Here is a 20,616-nt window from a genome sequence, read left to right on the forward strand (position 1 = left end):
GATTGTTGAAGAAACGACTGATAGGATATGATCTCAAAGGACCGGACTGACGAACGCCTATGTACAACAACACCTATATACATGACACTATATACAAGACGACCTAAGAGTATATGGATGAAGGAAGAAGACCCAAGAATAGGCATGATGTTTCCCTAGTGAAGATGAAAAGCCATGATAGATTGATGATTGACTGGATTGATTGAAGAGAGGAGTGATTGGAAGAAACCCGATGATGGTGATGATTGGAGGATTCGATTAGATAGGAGTGATTGGAAGAAACCTGATGATGATGATGATTGGAGGATTCAATTAGATAGGAGTAATTGGATAATTCAAAAGAATGGATAAGATTGGAATATGAAGGGGAATGGAGAGGCAGATGAATCGATTAAAAAGGATGAGCGAAGGAGGTGTTGTTATGTGGAGCCTAATCAGACTCAGAGGTTAAATTTTCCCTACTTTGATCAGCGCGATTTCTCCCATATTTTTCGACAGGGGTTTGGGGGCAGCGCCCCCAACATGGGGTTAAGGGGCAGCACCCCTTGCGGGGTCAAGAGGCAATGCCCCTTGCGCACTCCCTATTGCGATACAAGGCGAGGTCGAGGAGCAGCACCCCGCGAGGCCAAAAAAGACTCATCATTTTACAAAGGCGTCAGGTGTTATTTTTCCATTGGTTGACCCGAAGAAAAAGAAAAACTCGGTACTCATCGTGAAAAATGAGGAAAAAGACAGGGGGAGAGACACAGGGGCGAGATAGCATTCTTGCCACCGAAAGGGTGGCAGGATAGCGATCCCACCACCGGAAGGGCGATGGGAATGCGTTCCCACCACTAGAAGGGCAGCAAGATAGCATCCCCGCTGGACAAGAATGTGTTCTCTCCGTGGCGGGATAGTGTTCCTGCCACCCGAAGGAAGGGGGACGGAGGACACCAGACCTCGTGAGGGGGAACCTAGGGCGAGATGTCGAGGAGAAGATGAAAGATGCGATGGAAAGATAGGATGGAAGGAACAAAAGGATGAAGGCTAAGATGAAAAGTATTTGAGACAAAAGCATTGGAGATTCGGCTAAGAGATGAAAGGATGGCGGAGGCATAGATGAAGGTAGATGAGGATAAAAGAGGATTGGTAGAGGAACTGGTTATGGATGAAGGGATGGAGGAACTGGAAGATAAGGATGGGTGGATGGATGAATAGGAGGAACTGGGAGATAAGGATTGGTGGATTGGTGGATATGATAAGATCTGCACGAGATGGTGGATTGCGAGGAGCAGATGGATTGATTGGATGGATGGCATTGGATTACATGGGGATAGCCTAGATCTAGATACCAATGACAAGGGGTATAAGAGGTGATGGAATGATATTATGGGAGGAATGATGGGGGATAGGATGAAAAGGATTTGGAGACGGAAGCATTATGAATGGATCAGGTTATGGATGGATAGATGGAGGAATTGGCAGATAAGGAAATCTAGATGAATCAGGTTATGATAAGATGACTGACATGAGGATAGGAAGTTGAGGAATGTGGATGGAGGATATGGTGATGAGTGGATAAGGACTATGAAGGAATACAAAAGGATTGCATGGAAGGGAGGCCAAGAGGTGTCCAAAGGATTCATATATAGTGGCCTTTACTTTTTTTTTCAAGATCCAAGGATGATGGAGGAAGTGAATTGGATAGGATACGATATGTTGGGTATGATAGGCAGATGGAATGGAGGAGGAAAGGGATAGAAGGGCAGAAGAGCTTTGCCCCCATGCGCAGAGAGCCAAAGGATGAGGGGAATTATGCATGATGCTTGTTTGCTAGGTTTTCATCATGGTACTTGTCCAAGGCACCTATTTGCCAAGTTTTCACCATTGGACAATTTTATTTTATTTTATTTTATTTTTTTGGTATTTTCTAATTTTTGGGAGGAAATTCATGGATGGAGCTAGATGAGGATAAATGGATTTGGAAGACAAGTGATAAAGGAAATGGATGGAGGACTCAAGAATGAAGTTCCATATCAAGGTAGTAGGAACCCATTTGGAGATGACCATTGTATGTTGGTACAACTATATTAGGAATGAGGGAATTATGCAAAAGCTTGGATTAGATGGTTTTGATAGGGAATGCATGCAGCGTAAGGGATATGGTATTGGCAAGTGTTTGGATGGAAAGGGAGAAAGTGAGTGTGATGGGGGGATGTTGTCAGGACCAACATTGACACATGTTGTGGAGGATGTGAGATAAGTGGAGAGGAGATGGATTTAGCATGTGAATATGATGGAGGAATTATGGTAGGTAGCTTTAGGACATAGGGACCAAAAATAGATTTAGGAGATGGAGGGGAATCATTTTTATCTTGTGGACTAGCAACTTTGGATGCCATTAGAGATTTTTCCATTGGATGCATTGCTTATTTTTTCTTTGCTTCTTTTTGCTTTGGAATCCACATTGATTTTGCTTTTTCTTTAGTGGGCCTTTGCGGCCTTTGGTATTCATTGCATTTTTGTATCAGCTTTTGCATTGTTGGAACATGTCTTTTTTAGTGGACATGGTCATCTTTATATTGTTGTGTATGTTTAGCTTTATGCATTTGATTTGGCATCCAAATTTATGCTAGTATCCTTGGATGGGGTGTACGAAGGTGTAGGAGATGGAGGAATTATGGATGAAGTGATGGATGTAGGATGTCAGATGGAATGTGGAGATATGTGCCTTTTTTGATCTTGATTGGGAATGAAAGGAGTAGTATGTTTATGATGGGTTATAGGGATATGGGATATGTGCATGAAGGGATGAGTAGGAAAAAAGGGAGGATGGGATTTTGGGATATAAGAGCCCAAAATGGATTTAGCATGTGGGGGATTTATGAAGGTAGATTTTAGGATATAGGGACCCAAAATGGATTTAGAGGATGAAGGAGGAAGATGGATGGTTATTTTAGCTTTATATGATGGAGGAGGTGGAATGGAGATAAATGATATGGAGGAATGATGGGGATATGTAATGGTGTGTTTGGAAGCATACTTGGGTTTTGCATTAGTTGTACCAACATTTTTATTTGAAGCGCCTTGGGATATGTAACCAAGACCATGAGATCCTAGATCCTCTTTGCATGGATGGGCTCCAAAGTACCTTGCTCATGTAGGCCTAAGCCTTTTCCTTGATAATTCATTTTTTTGAGCATTTTATCTAAAGTAGGATACTTGTTCTCTAAGTAACAAGATGCAAGTCCTTTATCAGATGGAGGAGAACGGGTGGTGTATATGAGATGTTCTTCTGCTACGAATGAATTGCCATGGATGAATGTAAGCGAACCTAGGGGATAAAGTGATGGTGTTCGGATGGTTTGGATAAGAGGAAGTGGATGATCAAGAGGTGGAGTATATGGGATGGGAGGATTTTGAATTGGAATAGGGGATGATAGGGGTTCTTGAGATAGAGGAGATGGAATGGTAGGATCTTGATTTGGATTAATAATTATTTCAACATGCTTCAGGACAAGATCTTGGAATGATGGGATTAGTATGGATGGCGTGATGATGGGTGAGTGGGTAGATTCTTCAGGGGGAATGGATGGAACGATGGAAGATTCAATGAATTGGGTGGATGGATTGGATGGAAGGATGCAAGATTCTTCAGCTGGGATAGATGGAGTAGATGGAAGGATGGGAGATTATTCAATTGGGATAGATTAATCAGATGGAAGGATGAGAGGTTCCTCAACTGGGAGAGATGGAGTGGATGGAAGGACGAGAGGTCCCTTGGATTGAGTGTGAATGATGGTAGAATTAGGTGATGGGGATTGTGAGGGAGGAATCTCAATGGATGAAAGGTCTTCGATGATGATAGGAAGTGGGAGAGGAATGATAGATGTAGGAGTTGGAAGGGAATCTGGTGGATTTAGACAAGCTGTGGTGGATCGTGGATTGAGATAGGACGAAGTGGATGGTGGAGGATTGAGGTGAGATGAAGGATTGTGACTGGTGCCACGATCTTGTTCATGAATATTCATCACAATAATGTGTGAAGGTGGTGCCTATAGATAACTGAATCATGATTTTGAAACAACTGGTTTACTTGAGATTGATATTGTGGAGCACTCACCACTTGTGGCACCGATTGGATGGATGGGAGCACAAACGATAATGGTATTGTGTAATTCATGCTCCCAGTCATAGCTTGTGTGACAAATGATTTTGGATTAGGATTAGACGGAGGATTGAGATAGGATAGAAGATTAGAATCAGATGGAGGATTTAGATAAGATGGAAGATTAGAACTGGATGGAGAAGTGAGATAAGATGAAAGATTAGAATTGGATGGAGAAGTGAGATAAGATGAAAGATTAGGATTGGATGGAGAAGTGAGATAAGATGGGATATTAGAACTGGATGGAGAATTTAGATAAGATGGGAGATTAGAATTGGATGGAGAAGTGAGATAAGATGGGAGATTAGAACTAGATGGAGAATTTAGATAAGATGGGAGATTAGAACTGGATGGAGAAGTGAGATAGGATGAAAGATTAGAACTGGATGGAGAAGTAAGATAAGATGAAAGATTAGAATTGGATGGAGAAGTGAGATAAGATGGGAGATTATAACTGGATGGAGAATTTAGATAAGATGGGAGATTATAATTGGATGGAGAAGTAAGATAAGATGGGAGATTAGAACTAGATGTATAATTTAGATAAGATGGGAGATTAGAACATATGGAGAATTTAGATAAGATGGAGGATTAGAACTGGATAGAGAAGTGAGATAATATTGCGACGTGACTGGAAATCTATCTAATCGAGTTGATCAACCATACCCTCATCATCATCGACATAGGGTGAAGTAGAAGAAAGTAAGGAGTGACCATATTCATCATAGTAGGATTGAGAGATGACTTGGATATATGTGTCATTAGGTTGATCAACCATACCCTCGTCATCATCGACATACAGTGAAGTAGAAAATGAAGGGCGACCAGACTCATCATAATAGAATTACGACATGATGATTAGTTGATGAGTTAGAGAGATGAAAGATGGGAATGGATGATAAACCAAAGACCAAGATGGGATGGGGACTGACTTTGAATAAGTTGGAAAGAGGATGAAATTTGATGTTCAATTTTGGATATTCAGATATTCAACCTCTGACTTAGGAAGAAGGAAATGATGATGTGAATTGGGAGACAAGATATGATGATAGATTATAATCCTGATGCTGAGAAATATGAGACATAAAGTGATCTAACCAAAAATCGACAACATCTAGACGCAAAAAGGACACAATGACCGAATGCCACGTGAAGCCAAGAACCAAAGGATACTAATCGAACAAGGATCTAGAGACTCACAGACAACATAACGCCTAGACTAAAGACATCTAGGACCAGAGAAACACACGGATAGATATATGAACTGTTGATAATCCAAATATTTCTACCACCATGCAGACAACATAACGACAGTGTAACAACATTGAAAGATCGAGATAATAAAAGATAGATCCTAAAAGCTGGTAGATCAAGCAGTTTCTAAGGCAATGCGGGCAACATAATGACAATGTAATGACATCTAAGACCAAGACCATGAAAGATGGATGCAAACTGCCAAGATATCAAGCAGTGTATAAAGCAATGCGGACAACATAATGATAACACAATGATGTCTAAGACTGGTATCAACAAAGGTAGACTCTAACTGTTGGGGAAATGTAAGATTGCAAATCAACGAAGCGAAAATACGATAGCATAACGAGACCGAACTAACCGAAGAGGAAAAGATGAAGAAAAATCGCTAGGACAAGGGTGCAAACCCACCAGAACAAGATAGGCAAGATTGAAAAATGTTTGGACAACATAATGACACCAAAAACGCAAACCCGCTGGAACAGGGTGACAGACACTATAAAGAGAAAACCCGCTAGAACAAGACTAAAAAACAACCAGAGCAAACCCACTAGAACAAAGAGAAAACCTGCTAGAACAAAGAGAAAACCCGTTGGTTGAAAAAAATGACAGTGACTGCGCTAAGTATGTCAATTCTGGCTCAAAGTTGACAACATTACTGCAAATACACGACTGCAAACCTGCTGAAATAGACCACGGACCCGCTAGAACTTACTTCAAACCCACTAGACTGAGATTTTGACAAAATAATTGACACCAAACACAACAAGAATGAAGATCTGACCATAAAACAGATAAAATCAATCAAGTACAACCCTATGGATAGTCAAATGACAGTATGTGTTAAATCTCTTGACCATTAAATACCACATCCAACCAGATAGATAGAAGCCTAGCAACACTGGCTCTACCCTCGACACACACTTCTCGGGCATGCTAAGCTTTGAATTCCTAGGTAATCACTTCCCAGTGAATTTTCTATCTCGAATTGGGGGGTACATGAGGAGTTTCTTCGGTATGCGCGTATCACAACACCTGAGTTAACACATAGAAGGATTTTTGGATACTAAAAAATAGTTGGCTTGTTGTAATTTTTTGATGGGTCTAATCCAACAACAAATTCTCGAAGCAAGTCACTTAAGACTTTAATTGAGTTTATCGGTGCAAAGAAGGCCTCCACATACGATGAATTCACTCAACACTTCAGCCGTTTGACCAGGTATTTGTATAGTGGCAAGAAAAACACTGCTCGAGGTCGTGCTTGGAGAGATGTTATCCCCAATGTGCCCATGTTTTGAAACACTCACTTGAGGTGATGAGGCCCCCAAGAGGTGATTCGCTACTAAAAAGAAAAATGATTGTCGCTAACACATTTCTCTTTCACCTACGACCAGGAGAGCCAAAGGGAGAGGATAGTGTGTGTTAGCAGTAGGACCACTCTACATGCGCACAATTGTGCCAATCACAAATGACATGGGGTTCATTTCCTTTACTTGAATTGAAGTGTGCCTAATTACTCAAAAGACACAACATGTCTATTTCCTTAGTTAAATTGAAGTGTGCCTAGATTAAACAAAATACACAAATGCAAAAAGAAACCAATAAAGGAAAAATTATTTTTCGTGAAACCCCTCTTTAGCGATCCTATAACAAATTGTTAATGTTTTAAAAGCACAGGGTCTTCGTATCGCTCGATTTTCTACACAAACGTTAGCAAAATCTCATCCCAAAATACACAAGTTAACATGATAGTAATAAAACAACATTCTGAAAAAATATGTAAATGATAATGCAAACCCACGGTTTCATAGTGCAAACCCGCAGTTTTAAGTTGCGGTCCCATTGGATTAGAGAGCGTTCCTGCTATTTCGTGCATTCCCATTGTTTCATAATGCAAACTTGCAAAAAATTAAGCCATCTAACATACAAGTTAGCAGATTAGTACTAAAAATGGCATTAAGGAAAAACATGTACATGATGATGCAAACGTACAATTTCACAATTCAAACCCGCTATTTGAAACTAAAACTTAACTTGCAAATTTTGATTAAACAAAACTGTAAGTTTCATGAAAAATAGCTAGAACGTGAACCTGCTAGTTTATATTGTGTTCCTGCAGTTTCAGGGCTCATTCCCGCTTGTTCAGGGCTCGTTCCCATTGGTTCAGGTCGTGTTTCTGCTGATTCGTGCGTTCTCACTACTGTGCAAAAATGCCAAAATCATTTACAAAAAATCATGAAACTTAAAATGGAGATTTATACCTTTCGTTTGGTTGTGGGAATGTGAACCCGCTAGTTTACGTTCCCGCTTCTTCAAAGCGTGTTCCCGCTGTTTCACGAAATCTCGGGATTGATAAAATAGATTTCTACCATGGTGGAAATCTGAGTGTAATTCCACTTTTTTGCTTGCAAGTGCTCAAAATCTGTCAAAAACACATTCAAACAACAAAAAACATTAAAATGATCCGTGAAGTGGGTTCCACTAGGCGTGCCAGAAAATGTGCGATGAAAAATGTGTGTGCTAAGCTGAGGGCTAAAAAGAAATCTAATTAACCAAACAAGCACAAGACATCATACACCCCAAGATTAGAACAATAAAATGAAAATGAGATTCAAATGAAATAGCAAATGCAAACTAAAATCTCGCTTAGATTCGATAGTTCCTCGATTTTTATGTATGCTCGATGATGTCTTCGGATGTTCGATATTGCTCCATGATATTGATGCAATGATCAATGGATTTGATAAAAATGATAATGGATATGGGTTGAGTGGTGACTTCTGGAGAGTAACGATGCATGGAATGAAGATGGATCGTAGAGAGTTTGGTCTAAAAATGGAGGGATTAAATAGGAGAGATGAGGAAGGGAAGGGGAGGTGAAGAGGAGACACTTATCCTCCAAAAAGGGACAAGTGTCTCAACTAGGAGAGAGAGGGATGACATGTGTCCAAGAGGACACATGTCCATTTTGGGAAAAGCCACCCAAAAATGGAGGGAGAGATGTGTGTCCCAAAGGACACATGTCTATTTTGGGCAAGGCCACCCAAAATGGGACATTTTCCTCAAAATGGGGAAAATTGGTTAGAATGTGCACACATGTGTGAGAGGTTAGAAGGGATATGATAAGGTTGGTTGGAGGGTTGACTAGGATAGGGAAGTGGGTTGGAAGGATAGGGTTGGTTAGGATAGGATTGGGGGGAGGCTTGGAAGAAAGTGGTTAAAATGTAGGAGCCATGTGCTCAAATAGGATTTGAGTCTAATTAATTAATTAAATTAGTTAATCCATGGGGGTTTTACAAAAAAGGGACATTTAATTAATTAAAGGTAATTAATCAAATGGGATGGCAAAAAGGGGATTAATTAAGTAGTTTAATTAATTAGGAGGAAACAGGTTGTGGAATTAATTAATTAGGAGGAAAGAGATAGGGAATTAATTAATTAGATTAATTAATTAGAAGAAAAAGATTTAAATCCGATTAAATTAGTTAACCAAATTTAGGTGTCTACAACTGCAAAACTAAAAATCTCAAAATTATAGAATTCCAAAACTCCCCCTAAAATGAATACAACATTTCTCACTTCCCTTCTCTCCCCCTTTGACATCAATGGAAAAGGTAGGGATCCAGATGCCAAAACTCAATATATATATACACACAAAATTTACTATCTTACAAAAACTTGAAAATGTCTGCAAAAGTGTTTTTCACTAAATTCAGATGACTATCCCATCCCTTCTTGAGACATTCCAACACAGATACGAGACCACTTAAGAGATATGCTTGTGTTTCTGCCAACCTAAGATCAGAGGGATCTTTTGAACGTAAGGCATCTTGTGCTTCCTTCAAAGCAATGAACATGATGTCCAACTTGGGAGTGATTAAACCCCGAAGTTCACCAACCCTGCTAATAACCTTTTCTTTATCATGGTCTAAACTCTTGATCTTGTCAAGCAATGATATCACTTGACCTTCATGACTCGCCACAAAGATTGACAAAGGATCAAAAGACTGTGATATATCTGCCAATGTTTTCTCATTCTCATCAATTTGTTTCTCAATGTCTACAACAAACTTAGAAGGTGATAGACAAGACTTGTAGATATTTCTTCCTTCTGATAAGCCATCTTGAATGCTTTTTACACATGATTCTAATAGGCCTCTATCATTGGTAATAATTTTCATCAATGTCCTGAATCTTTTAGCTTCAAATTCATTTTTGGCTTTGATCTCAACGAACTTTTATAATGATTCAAAATGGGTACTCATGGAGTTGATTAAACTCTTTAGTTGGCTCAAAGGGGAATCTGATGTATCTTTTTGAAAGGTAGGCATTAATTTTTCAAGAGTACCAGATGCAAGAGTCAACAACTCACTATCCTACACATGAGATTTAAGAATCTCCTCTCTGTCCTTAGCTTGTACACGTGTGAGGGTTGCCAGATTGATGGACTCATATGACAATGGCGGATCATAAAAAATCTGCTTGTCCTTCTCAAGGAATTTCTTCACATCCTCGACAATGTCTATTGGCTCAACCTTTTCACTCTCTGCATCAATTTCTGCCTTGACCTCTTTTAGTCCAGTATCACCAACATCCAGAGCTTGAGTGTCCATATGCTGTTCTAAAGGATTCTATGTATCCTCACCCTTATTATCTTAACTTGTCTTCTCTTCACCTTTTTCCAGACTCATCTCCCTACTTATCTTTATCCACATCTTCCTTTTTCGGAGCACTTCCATTGACATGATTATCTTTGGGCTGATCTACTTGTGATGCGAGGGCAGATGATACAACATCATACTGATTTCTTTGCAAAATTGGCTTAAGGATTTTCTCTATATCCTTCACAACTTCATCAGTCAGACCAAACATAAGCTTATTGACTCTAGTTTTGCTTCTAAAGTGTGGCTTAACTTCTCTATGTATTATGTTTATCTCTGTAACTGCTATTACCAAACATAAATTTACAATTACATACTCTCTTAATCTTTCATCTTCCTTATTTGCAGTCTGTCTCCTCATTTCCAGAATATCATACAAACCTTTTGGTATCTCAGACATTATTTCTATTAAAGCCTTGTTGAACACATTTAAATATTATGACAGTAGCTTCCTATAATGCTTTTTCCATTATCATCAAAATTGTTATACCATTCTATCATTGGTTTCAATTTTTCATTTTTGACAACTTCATTCACAATTTCGTCTAAAGACATAGGAGGTTCAGCTACAATTTTTTCTTGTTTGATTACCTCATCTATTCTGGAGGTTTTTTCTTTTTTACTGGATGGCTTCTTCTTATCAACCTTGGTGGCCTTAGCTGCTTTTTCCTTTACCTCCTTCATAGCTTCATCGGACTCTATTTCTTCATCATCCTTCACAGTAACAAATTCCTTTGTGTTCTTCTCCTTCTTCCTCTTTTCTCCTTTCCTGGATGGATTGATTGGAGATTTTGCTGACTTTGCAGGACCGAATGAGGGTGTAGAGCTCCTTAAGGGTTTAAGAGAAGATACTTTTGGTATTTTCCTTTCCCTTGTTTCTGGACAACCTCCTTAAATATTCCAATGCTCTTTGCATAAGCTTCAACTTCCTTCCTCACTTTCTTCTGGATCTCAGGCTTCTTAAACTCCTTATATAATTTCAAATCCTTCTCAGCGAAGGTGCCAAACCTCTCCTCTGATGGATCTATTAGTTTTATCAGGAAGTGTTGTGTATAAAGCTCAATAATTTATTCATCTACCTCATACCCCATGGGCATGATCCATGAAGTTGTCGGCTCTACTGCTTCCATCAAACATTGGTCCGTGTCCACCATGAAACTAATAGTGTCCTTATATTTCTCAAATATGGATTTAGGAATTATCTCCCTTTCATTCATTGCACTTTGGAAATTCTTAAAATAATCCCAAAGAGTGACTTTCTAGGTCTTGATGTCTCCAATGCTATGAAGAAAATCTCTGATCTAGATGGTTGTCGGTCTATCATATGCCTACTGCACTTGACCTATTCTCGATACTTCATTCATGAAGAAAAAGTACAAACACAAAATTAAGGTTCCATACTTGAATGGTTACATATTTTCTTGTTTAATCTTTTGCAAGTTCTTCACCAACTCACTCTAGAGCAATTCACACATATCATATTTCTTGTCTTCCAGGAGCATCTCATATGCATCATAGATAGCTATTCCAAAGATACAATTTTCCCTGCTAGAGCTATAAATCTTATATCCTATCACCATGGAGGCAAACTTAACATCATGTTCAAGAATATCACTTATAGTCATCGCCCTTTTATCAAATTGGGATCTGGTTGCATCAGCAACCATTTGACTCTTCATTGTCCTTAATGAGGGTAGGTCACCGGTTGAGAAAAGACCAATAATGACCCTAATAAAATTCTTCGTGATCTTGTGCGAATTATCCAACCACATAAATTCATCGTGTATTCTACTTAGCATGCACTGGACCCACTCAACTTCATCGAATGACGGAAATTTAACATATTGCAGGAACCCTTTCTCTTCTAGTACTTTACATTTAGGTTTCAACTGAAAATTCTCATCTAGTAGTTGGTTATTGTAAAGATTCAACAAATTAAAACTTCCTAACTCCTCGATGGGGCAATGTGTATAAACCCTAATATCTTCAACATGCAAAATACCATAGGTAACTGATGAAAATGCACTTTTCAAATCATCTTCGACCGAAATAAAGGAATGTCTCTTGAAATTGGGATGAGATATATCAATTACATCAACAACTAGAAGGGTTGCAATTCCAGAGGCAGCCATTTCAGAAATTTTTTGAGAAGTTTCACTGATAAATACCATTTCCACTAGATAAGGGTTTCACACAGGAAATCTTCTTGCGGCTCCAATCTCTTGAATATTATGCTTGCAGAGCTCTCTTCTCCTCTTTTCTTTGAATGCAAAGTGAGAAATGATAGAACAAAATTGCCTTATATCATTCACAAACCTAACTTTCCAGTGTAATAAATGCACTTTGCCCCAATCTTTTGGATACTTAGCTTTTCAAAAATATTACACCAAATTCATCTATAGATCCTCAAATCTTCTCAAGCACTTTCATAAATCCTTTCAAAACATCTGTAATCACTAAAATCAACTTCTGCATCCTATCGGATTCAAGCACAAATCTCAAACAGGGGGTTTATAAGATTTTCATGAAAACTTCCCCCAAGGCCGAATGCCTTAGCTTAGTTACCTGATGAAGTTCTAGCACCAGAATCAGGTGGGAACCCACTTCCTACATCATAATCGCTCTTCTTAATCCATATCTTCTTGATCTCCAATCTCTTCAACTTTTTCTTTGCCTTTCTTATCTGTCTTCGCATTCTTGTGCTTGTCTACTAAACCTCTCATGTTCACATTTCTGCTTTTGCAGTATTTTGCTATGTGACCAGATTTGTTGCAAGCATAGCAAACAACATTTATTTGCAAAGACCTGAAGTTCACCTGATTTTCTCTTGATCTGCATTTATTAGCAACATGTCCAAACCTACCACATGCATAACATCTAACATTCCTTCTATTTTAAAAATTGTTCATCACACTTCTGCATTCATTTGACTTATGACCATATTTGTTGCATTTAAAGCATTGACCGGAGAAAGATGGACCATTATTATTCATCCTATTTTTGCATTGACTAGCCATATGACCAAATTTATTGCAAACAAAATAGTTACCATTAAACTTATGAGCATTAGGTTTCCTTAACGAAGGCCTTCTAGAATTGTTCTTTTGATGTGTTGATTTGGTATTGCCTTGACCAGATCCGAAACTTTCACCTTTCTCAAATCCAAGACCTCTTGTATCATTAGCATTCTTATGGCTTGCAAGTTTCTCATCAAGCTTGGTTGAACTAATTATGAACTTCTCCTTGTACTCATTTGCAACATCAAGATCATATCGAAGAAGAATGATTTGCCTTTAAAGATCTTCCTCGTGTTGTCTAGAGTCTTGCAGGTCAAGTTTCAATTGGCCATTCTCACAATCAAGTCTGCAACATTCATCACATTTGTCTTTCAATAATTGAGCAAACTTCTCCTCATTCTTCTTTCTCTCCTCAATCTCCCTTTTCAATTTCATCACAATGGCTTCCATCTCATTCTTCTGAACTGCATTATCTCTAGCAAACTTCTCACATTCTTTTGTCTTTTCCTTTAGGGATTCATCATCCATGCTTTGAATTTGTTTCTACTTAAGTTGCTCAACAATCTCCTTTCTCTTTTCCTTGGACCTATTGAATTGCTCCTTCAATGACTGAATGGAATTTTCAGCATCCTTGAGATTTGTTTTTAATTCCCAAACTTTGGCTTTGGAATGATCAAGATCATCAAGTGCAACAAGTAGTTGTTGTCTAAGATCACTGAAGTCTAATTAAAATACCTTACTGGATCTTCCTCAAGCTGTTAAAATTATTCTGAGGAACTAGGCTTTGATACCAATTGTTTGAATCAAGGAACAGTGAGGGGGTGGGGGGGTGAATCAGTGCTCTGCAATCTTTAACATTATTAATCTGATTCTTCAATTATCTAATGCAAATCAACAAAATAAAGATGCAAAAACTTAAATAAAACATCCACAACACCATAACCATATGTGGAAAACCTGGTTAAGGGAAAAACCATAGTAGGAACCTACCCTCAATGAGATAATACCTTGTTAGGAGTAAGTGAAATATTAAAATTGGAGGAATGCACATGCATTCAGACATACTGCCTAGAGATCACTGCTCAAATTACAAAAGGGCTACAACCTAGAAGGCTCATTGCCTTACAAAATGATTACAAAAGATACAAGAAGGTTTGAACTATTGAATAACATCAAAAAATGCCTAAGTATAGTTCCGATTAAGCACAAAACACATAATCTTACTTTTCTCTTCTATACTACTATGTTCTGATGTTTTGCTATATTCCAAAGCATAAATCCTTTACTTGCGCTCATGAAACTATGCATAATCACTCACAAATACTTTCCACACAACCACCAATATAAAAAATGACAATATCGATCAATATTATATATCCGCAACGTCAAATTAGATCTTCTACATGTCAGCCCAAAAATGCATAACACACAAATGAAACGTGTATACCAAGTCAACTCAATCCAAACCAAAACAATCATGTGGACCAAAAGGAATTGTCCACACGCCACCCATAAGTTGGTTTACCATCCTCAAACACAAAAAAAATCACCAAAATTACTCTGCACGATCCACACAACAATTATCCACACGAGACTGCTAATGAACACTTTTCTAACAAAAAACCTGTATACCAGACCTTCTAACTCACTCAAGAATCATCACCAGAGGCCACAAACCTGGAATAAGGTGAATAACACATCCAAATGCTTCTCCGAGATGCGAAACACAAAAAAATCAATCAAAATGAACCACCAATCAAAATACTGCATACTATCAGATACACTGTTCTATCTCATCGAACCTCACCAAAATTCAATCACACTTCCGGTATGAATAAATCATGAATTGCAGATGGGATATCTGACATCACTTGCCATCAATGACAACATCAGATTATCAATGTAGTGTCTCTTTCCAATAATGGGGTCCCCACAATGCATCCTACAAACCTTAGATGTGATACTACATAGAGGAAGTGACTAAAGGTGTTAACATAATCAATTGGGCCAAGATAGTGAGTGATAATTTACATGAGCAATTGAAAATGTAGAACAAACTAAAACATTTTATATGAGTTCATACTTAATCTACATTTTGGCAAGATTTGGAAAGTACAAAGGTTTGAATAGTAGAGCACCTGTTGGAACAACAAAAGGACAAATTCTCTCATACGATGCCTATCCACAATTGCACTTGAACAATAGTATTGCTTATTTCAGGAGGGTGAACGATGCATTCACCATATATATTGTGAGAACATTATAAGGGGACACTCATATTAGATTATCTAAGGAGTCAATGAAACTAATAAATAAGTATGGGTGTTGGTATACTCAATTTCCAAAATAGGATACAAGGATACTCTTCATATGCCTATCGTCTACCAAGATATCCTACTGACATGATGGTGTTGTTAGAAGTATCCAAGAAACTATTAGAATATGATACAATCCAGAAGAGAAGGAAGAAAGCTAAAACCACTTTCCTAGTCATGGTGGGAAAATCATTTGAAACATTGCCCACCCTTTTAGCAACGCAAGGATCAAAAGAAGAGCTACAACACTACAATCTTAGGGTTCATACCTCAAGAAGCAACTTTGATCCCCATCATAACATCAGAAAAATGAATAAAGAGAAGTTTCACCACTTCATGCATATTGAAGACCATTGGGCTAATGCAGCTGATGACTTTGAAATAAGAGAAAGAGCATTCTCAAGATTATCTCTTAAATTGATTAGACACACAAAAGTATTGTGGGTACTAGATCAGATTGAAGGAGATGAAGATGCGATATTACCACACTATAGAAAAGAGAAGGACAAGCCTCTTTCTTCAATAGATTGGTATGCTCTCGAGGTCACCCAACTAGAAGTCATAAATCAAATAGTGTTAGACAATACTAGGAAGTGGATATTGTATCAAGTTGATAAATTGAGAGCAAAGGGCATCACTCCAACATATGATCAGATGGATAATGAGGATTCATCATCTAACCAATATGAAAATTCAGAAGAGGAAGATGAAAGCACATGAAATGAAGTGAACACAGAAGGGGAGAGTAGTCAACATGACATTCTTGAAATTTCACAGGCCCATGAAAGTAAGAGGAAAGGGGTGAATGCTAATTCATCTCAACAAAATAAGCAAAGGTTAGCAAAAACTCCATCTACCACTAGTGCTCCTTATGGGGGAGAAGTGAATATCTTTGTAGACATGAATGCAAATTTGAAAGGAAATAACATCTCACAAGAAGATGAAGGAGTCATTCAAAACACACAAGATAGAATAAGTGTCAATGAATCTAGTGATACCAATCAGCGAGAGGATCCAGAAGTTAGTTCACCACCCCATGATGGAGAACCTGTTTATGATCAACAAACCAATACAATGTGAGAGACATAGGGTATGGATGTTGATAATCAGAATCAATAACATTATGAAGATACATTCATGGCCCCTGAGAGTAATCAGTAGCAATTTGGTTTAGAAGAGGTGGATGATCAAGCACTTGAATAGTTGAGAGAAAGAATGAAGAAGAAATCAGTAACACTAGTAGATGAAGTTGGAGATTTTTAAGAAACACTTAAAGGAATTCAAGAACAATTTATCATCTCAACCAGAGAAATGTTCCTTCAAGATATGCTTGATGAAGATGGTTTTAGCGTTGATGAATTACATAATCAAATAAAGTCTATCTTCTTTCTAGCCACATGTTTCTCAGATGTTATTTTGACTAGAATATGTTCATTCATGGCCTTCATGGGAATATTTCAGAAACAAGAAATGGAATGTAAAAGGGTCTTTGCTACTTGTGTTGATACATTGGAAGTGATCGAGTTCAAACTTGATAATTTGCCTAGCCTTTCTATGGAAGAGCTCAACGGAATAGTGATTAGATTCATTGCATTCACCATCAATCATAAGGACCAAGGAAATAAGATTCTAGAAGAATGTTTGTTATGAGCTACATGTGGTGCTCATTTCCCCATTGTAGGAATTTCCTCAAAATTAGTGATAGAAACATGCTTGATTTTTATTGGTTGATTATGGAATTAGTTAGTTGGCTACAACTAACCCTAATTAGGGTTTTAATATTAGCCATTCATTTCGTGATAGTCTTATCCCTCTATTTCATTTTTAAGCTTTATATAAGTTGATATTTTTCATTTTGTAAGAGAGAGAGAGAGAGAGAGAGAGAGAGAGAGAGAGAGAGAGAGAGAGAGAGAGAGAGAGAGAGAGAGAGAGAGAGAGAGTGTTGAACAATTGTTGTTGGATTAATAAAGACATTGAAGTGTGGTGTTTTCTATTTAATCTTTGGAGCATATGCATGGTTATTCATCTTCTCAATCTAAGCTTGAGAATTTTGTTGAAGTGTTAAAATTGAATGACAGAATGTTGTGTATGATTTATTGTGAAACTCCTAATCCACACCACTAGCAGTTTGTTGATTGCAAATTTGCCTTGTGTGATCAACTGGAATTCATATATGTTCTTAAGTTCCATTATTATTCAATCATTGATATGCATTCAATTGATGGTGTCTATGTTTGGTAATAATTGGAAAATTCATTTAATCTCCTTAGAAGATTGCACTAGCTTTGGTGGAGTTGTTCTTGAATGGCAATACTAAGACTGGTAGAGTTTCACTACTAATCGTCCTTCATCCTTGCATTCCTAGGTGTAGCTTAGTATTTCTCAACCCTCATCTTTTGCATTTTTTTGATAAACATCTAGTAGTAGTAAGTGAGCCTCATTGCATATCATCCGAAAAAACCATTCCTTGAAAATTAAGCATTCATATCCTAATGAGTACATAAGGCCCCTTGAAGAAACAACAATCACAACGACCAACAAATCTTATCCACACATAGTGACTAGATATTGAAGAACCTTGGAGTTATCTCAAGTGATCCTTATGCGAATCTTCAACATTTGAGAGACTTTGATCAAGAGAGGATAAGATACTTTTGGGTATTTTATTCTGTGTTTGCATGCGCCTAAAAAAAATATCAACAGGTTTGAAAGGAGGATATATTCTTTGTTGTCATTAATGTCAAATAGTGTGGTTCGGATGGGTTCTAGTTCGAGCATCAACAAAGTTAAGCTACAATGTTGAAGTACTTGTAGTTATGTTTTTGGATCATATATTAATTTGATTGGTTCCTTGGTTTGGACATGGACATGTTGCATTAACAGTTGATCTAATTGATATCAACTTGTTTTTTATGGAGAGGACAATTGAAAGCTTGATCTTTGTGGTCTAGGTGTTGCTTGTTTTAGTCTGAACTTTTGCAATTGTGAAATTATGTGATTGGTACATAGGATTGGGATATATATATATATATATATATATATATATATATATTATTAATGGCATTGGGATATGTTATCGGAGTTAGATGTAACATATATTTTTTGGTTCGATGATTATGTGTGAAGTATTCTTTTGGTCTGGTGTTGCACGTTTGATTTGGTTTGGTCTAGATTATGTTCTATGTGTTTCATATTTTGGTTCGGTTGTATATCTTGGGTCAGAAATGTGCTTACAAGTTACAATATCTCTTTTGGCTAACTTGGTGAGGATGTTTTGTTTTGGTTTGGTATAAATGTGATGATTTGTTGAAAAGAAAAGGAAGTGACATGTAAGTGTGGAATTCAGTTGTGAGTGTGTGCGACTTGATTAAGGATGTTGATGTGATCAGAGTTATTGTATCAGAATGGTTTGTAGTGCGTAGATGTCAGAAGCAGTGATTTGAGATCTGTTGGTCTGGATATTTGAGTAAGGTCAAAATTCATGCTATAATAGAGAATATAATCAGCATACTGCGATGCCTGTGTTCATGCAATTCTTTTTTTATAAGTTGTAATTATGTATCTTGCCTTGTTGTAGTTAGCATCAAGTTTGCAAGTCATTTTTGTATCTTGCCCCATGAGAAATGAGCTTCCTTTTTGTAAAACATTTCTATATTGTGGATTGATTATGTGAGTTGCGCTCACCGTGGTTTTTCTCAGTTTGGGCTTTCTACATATAAAATATTGGTGTTCATGTGTGAATGTTTTATGATGTTATCACTTAATACTCTTTAATGTGAATGCTTGGAATAAGCTTGTTGATGTAAGATTGAAGTCTAAGATTTTAGTCTATGCTGATTCACCTCCCCCTCAGCACCCGGTGTATGTTCAACAAAGAAGGGGTTGCCAAGAAGGGTTTAAGTGCCACCCATTATCTTGATTGAGATTGGTAGAATGGCTTTTGATAGCGATGGTTTCTTAGAGTTTGCATTTTAAAAAGGTTCTCTACCCTTCACAACAACTTGTGCGTGTTAGGATAACTGATGAAAACTGAGATGGGAGGGAGGGGGGGGTGAATCAATTGTTAACAGATTATGAAACTTTAAGTACACAAAACCTTTTATTGGAATGCATAAACTAAATACCGGAATAACAGATATATCAATTAAGCACAAACATAAATCATAAACCAATTACGATGCATCCACAACACATAACATCAAGATTTGTACGTGGAAAACCCAGTAAAGGGAAAAACCACGATGGGAAGCCTACCCACAGTCTGATTATACTTCTGCAGTAAGTATGTGATTACAATAAGGGGCCTGCACATGCAAGAAGACCAATAGCCTAGAGCTCACTGCTCATCACAAAGGAGCCTCACTAACTACAAAATAAATCTAGACTACAATCTGGAAATAAGAATGAACTACAAGAATAACATCTCCTATGCCCGAGTACAGTTCCAGTTAATCTCAATATCGAAGGTCTAGAACCTCTTACACAAACCCAATTTGATCACCTATGATCGACCAAATCCTCTGCATACGATTACAACTTTATTCGCACATAGATAATCCCATAACCACGACCACATGCCATTATCTACAAAGAGATCTTACATCATATTTATACCAACCCGAGACCTAAACAATTAGCTCAGCCACCTAAAAGATAATACAATAAATCCATTACATAAACCCACAAACCAATGATAAACCAAGTCGGTCTAAGATCGAAACAACATTAACCAAACAATAAATCCAACCGGTAACGCATTGAGAGAATTCGCCAACATGTTACATAAACCGGTCCATAACCTAGCAGAATAACACCGGACCTAAAATAGGTCGCCATAAGCCAAATGAAATACCACCAATCAACTGGAACACAAACACGATAACCATCAGCATCTTGAAAACCTTCTAGAAGTCGCACCAACACCACTTATCGAATTCATCAAAATATTTTCAACAAAGCATTGCTGGTAAAACCCTTACCGGTAACCAAAAGGCTTACTAGAACATATGATAGCTTCCGAATCACCAAATCCTGAATCAACTGAATGTGACAAGCATGTGAACCACATGAATGACCGAACCAAACCAATTCCACCAATTGGAATATACCAGAGACAAATCTCTTGATCATCATCAAAGTCCAACCACTCTACCAGAATCAATAAACAACCAAAGAAGTTAGTGTTGACATCAATGACAAACATCAATGCAACACATAATCAA

This window comes from Cryptomeria japonica, chromosome 5 (assembly GCF_030272615.1).
Source record: "Cryptomeria japonica chromosome 5, Sugi_1.0, whole genome shotgun sequence".
In the NCBI taxonomy this organism is placed as follows: domain Eukaryota; kingdom Viridiplantae; phylum Streptophyta; class Pinopsida; order Cupressales; family Cupressaceae; genus Cryptomeria; species Cryptomeria japonica.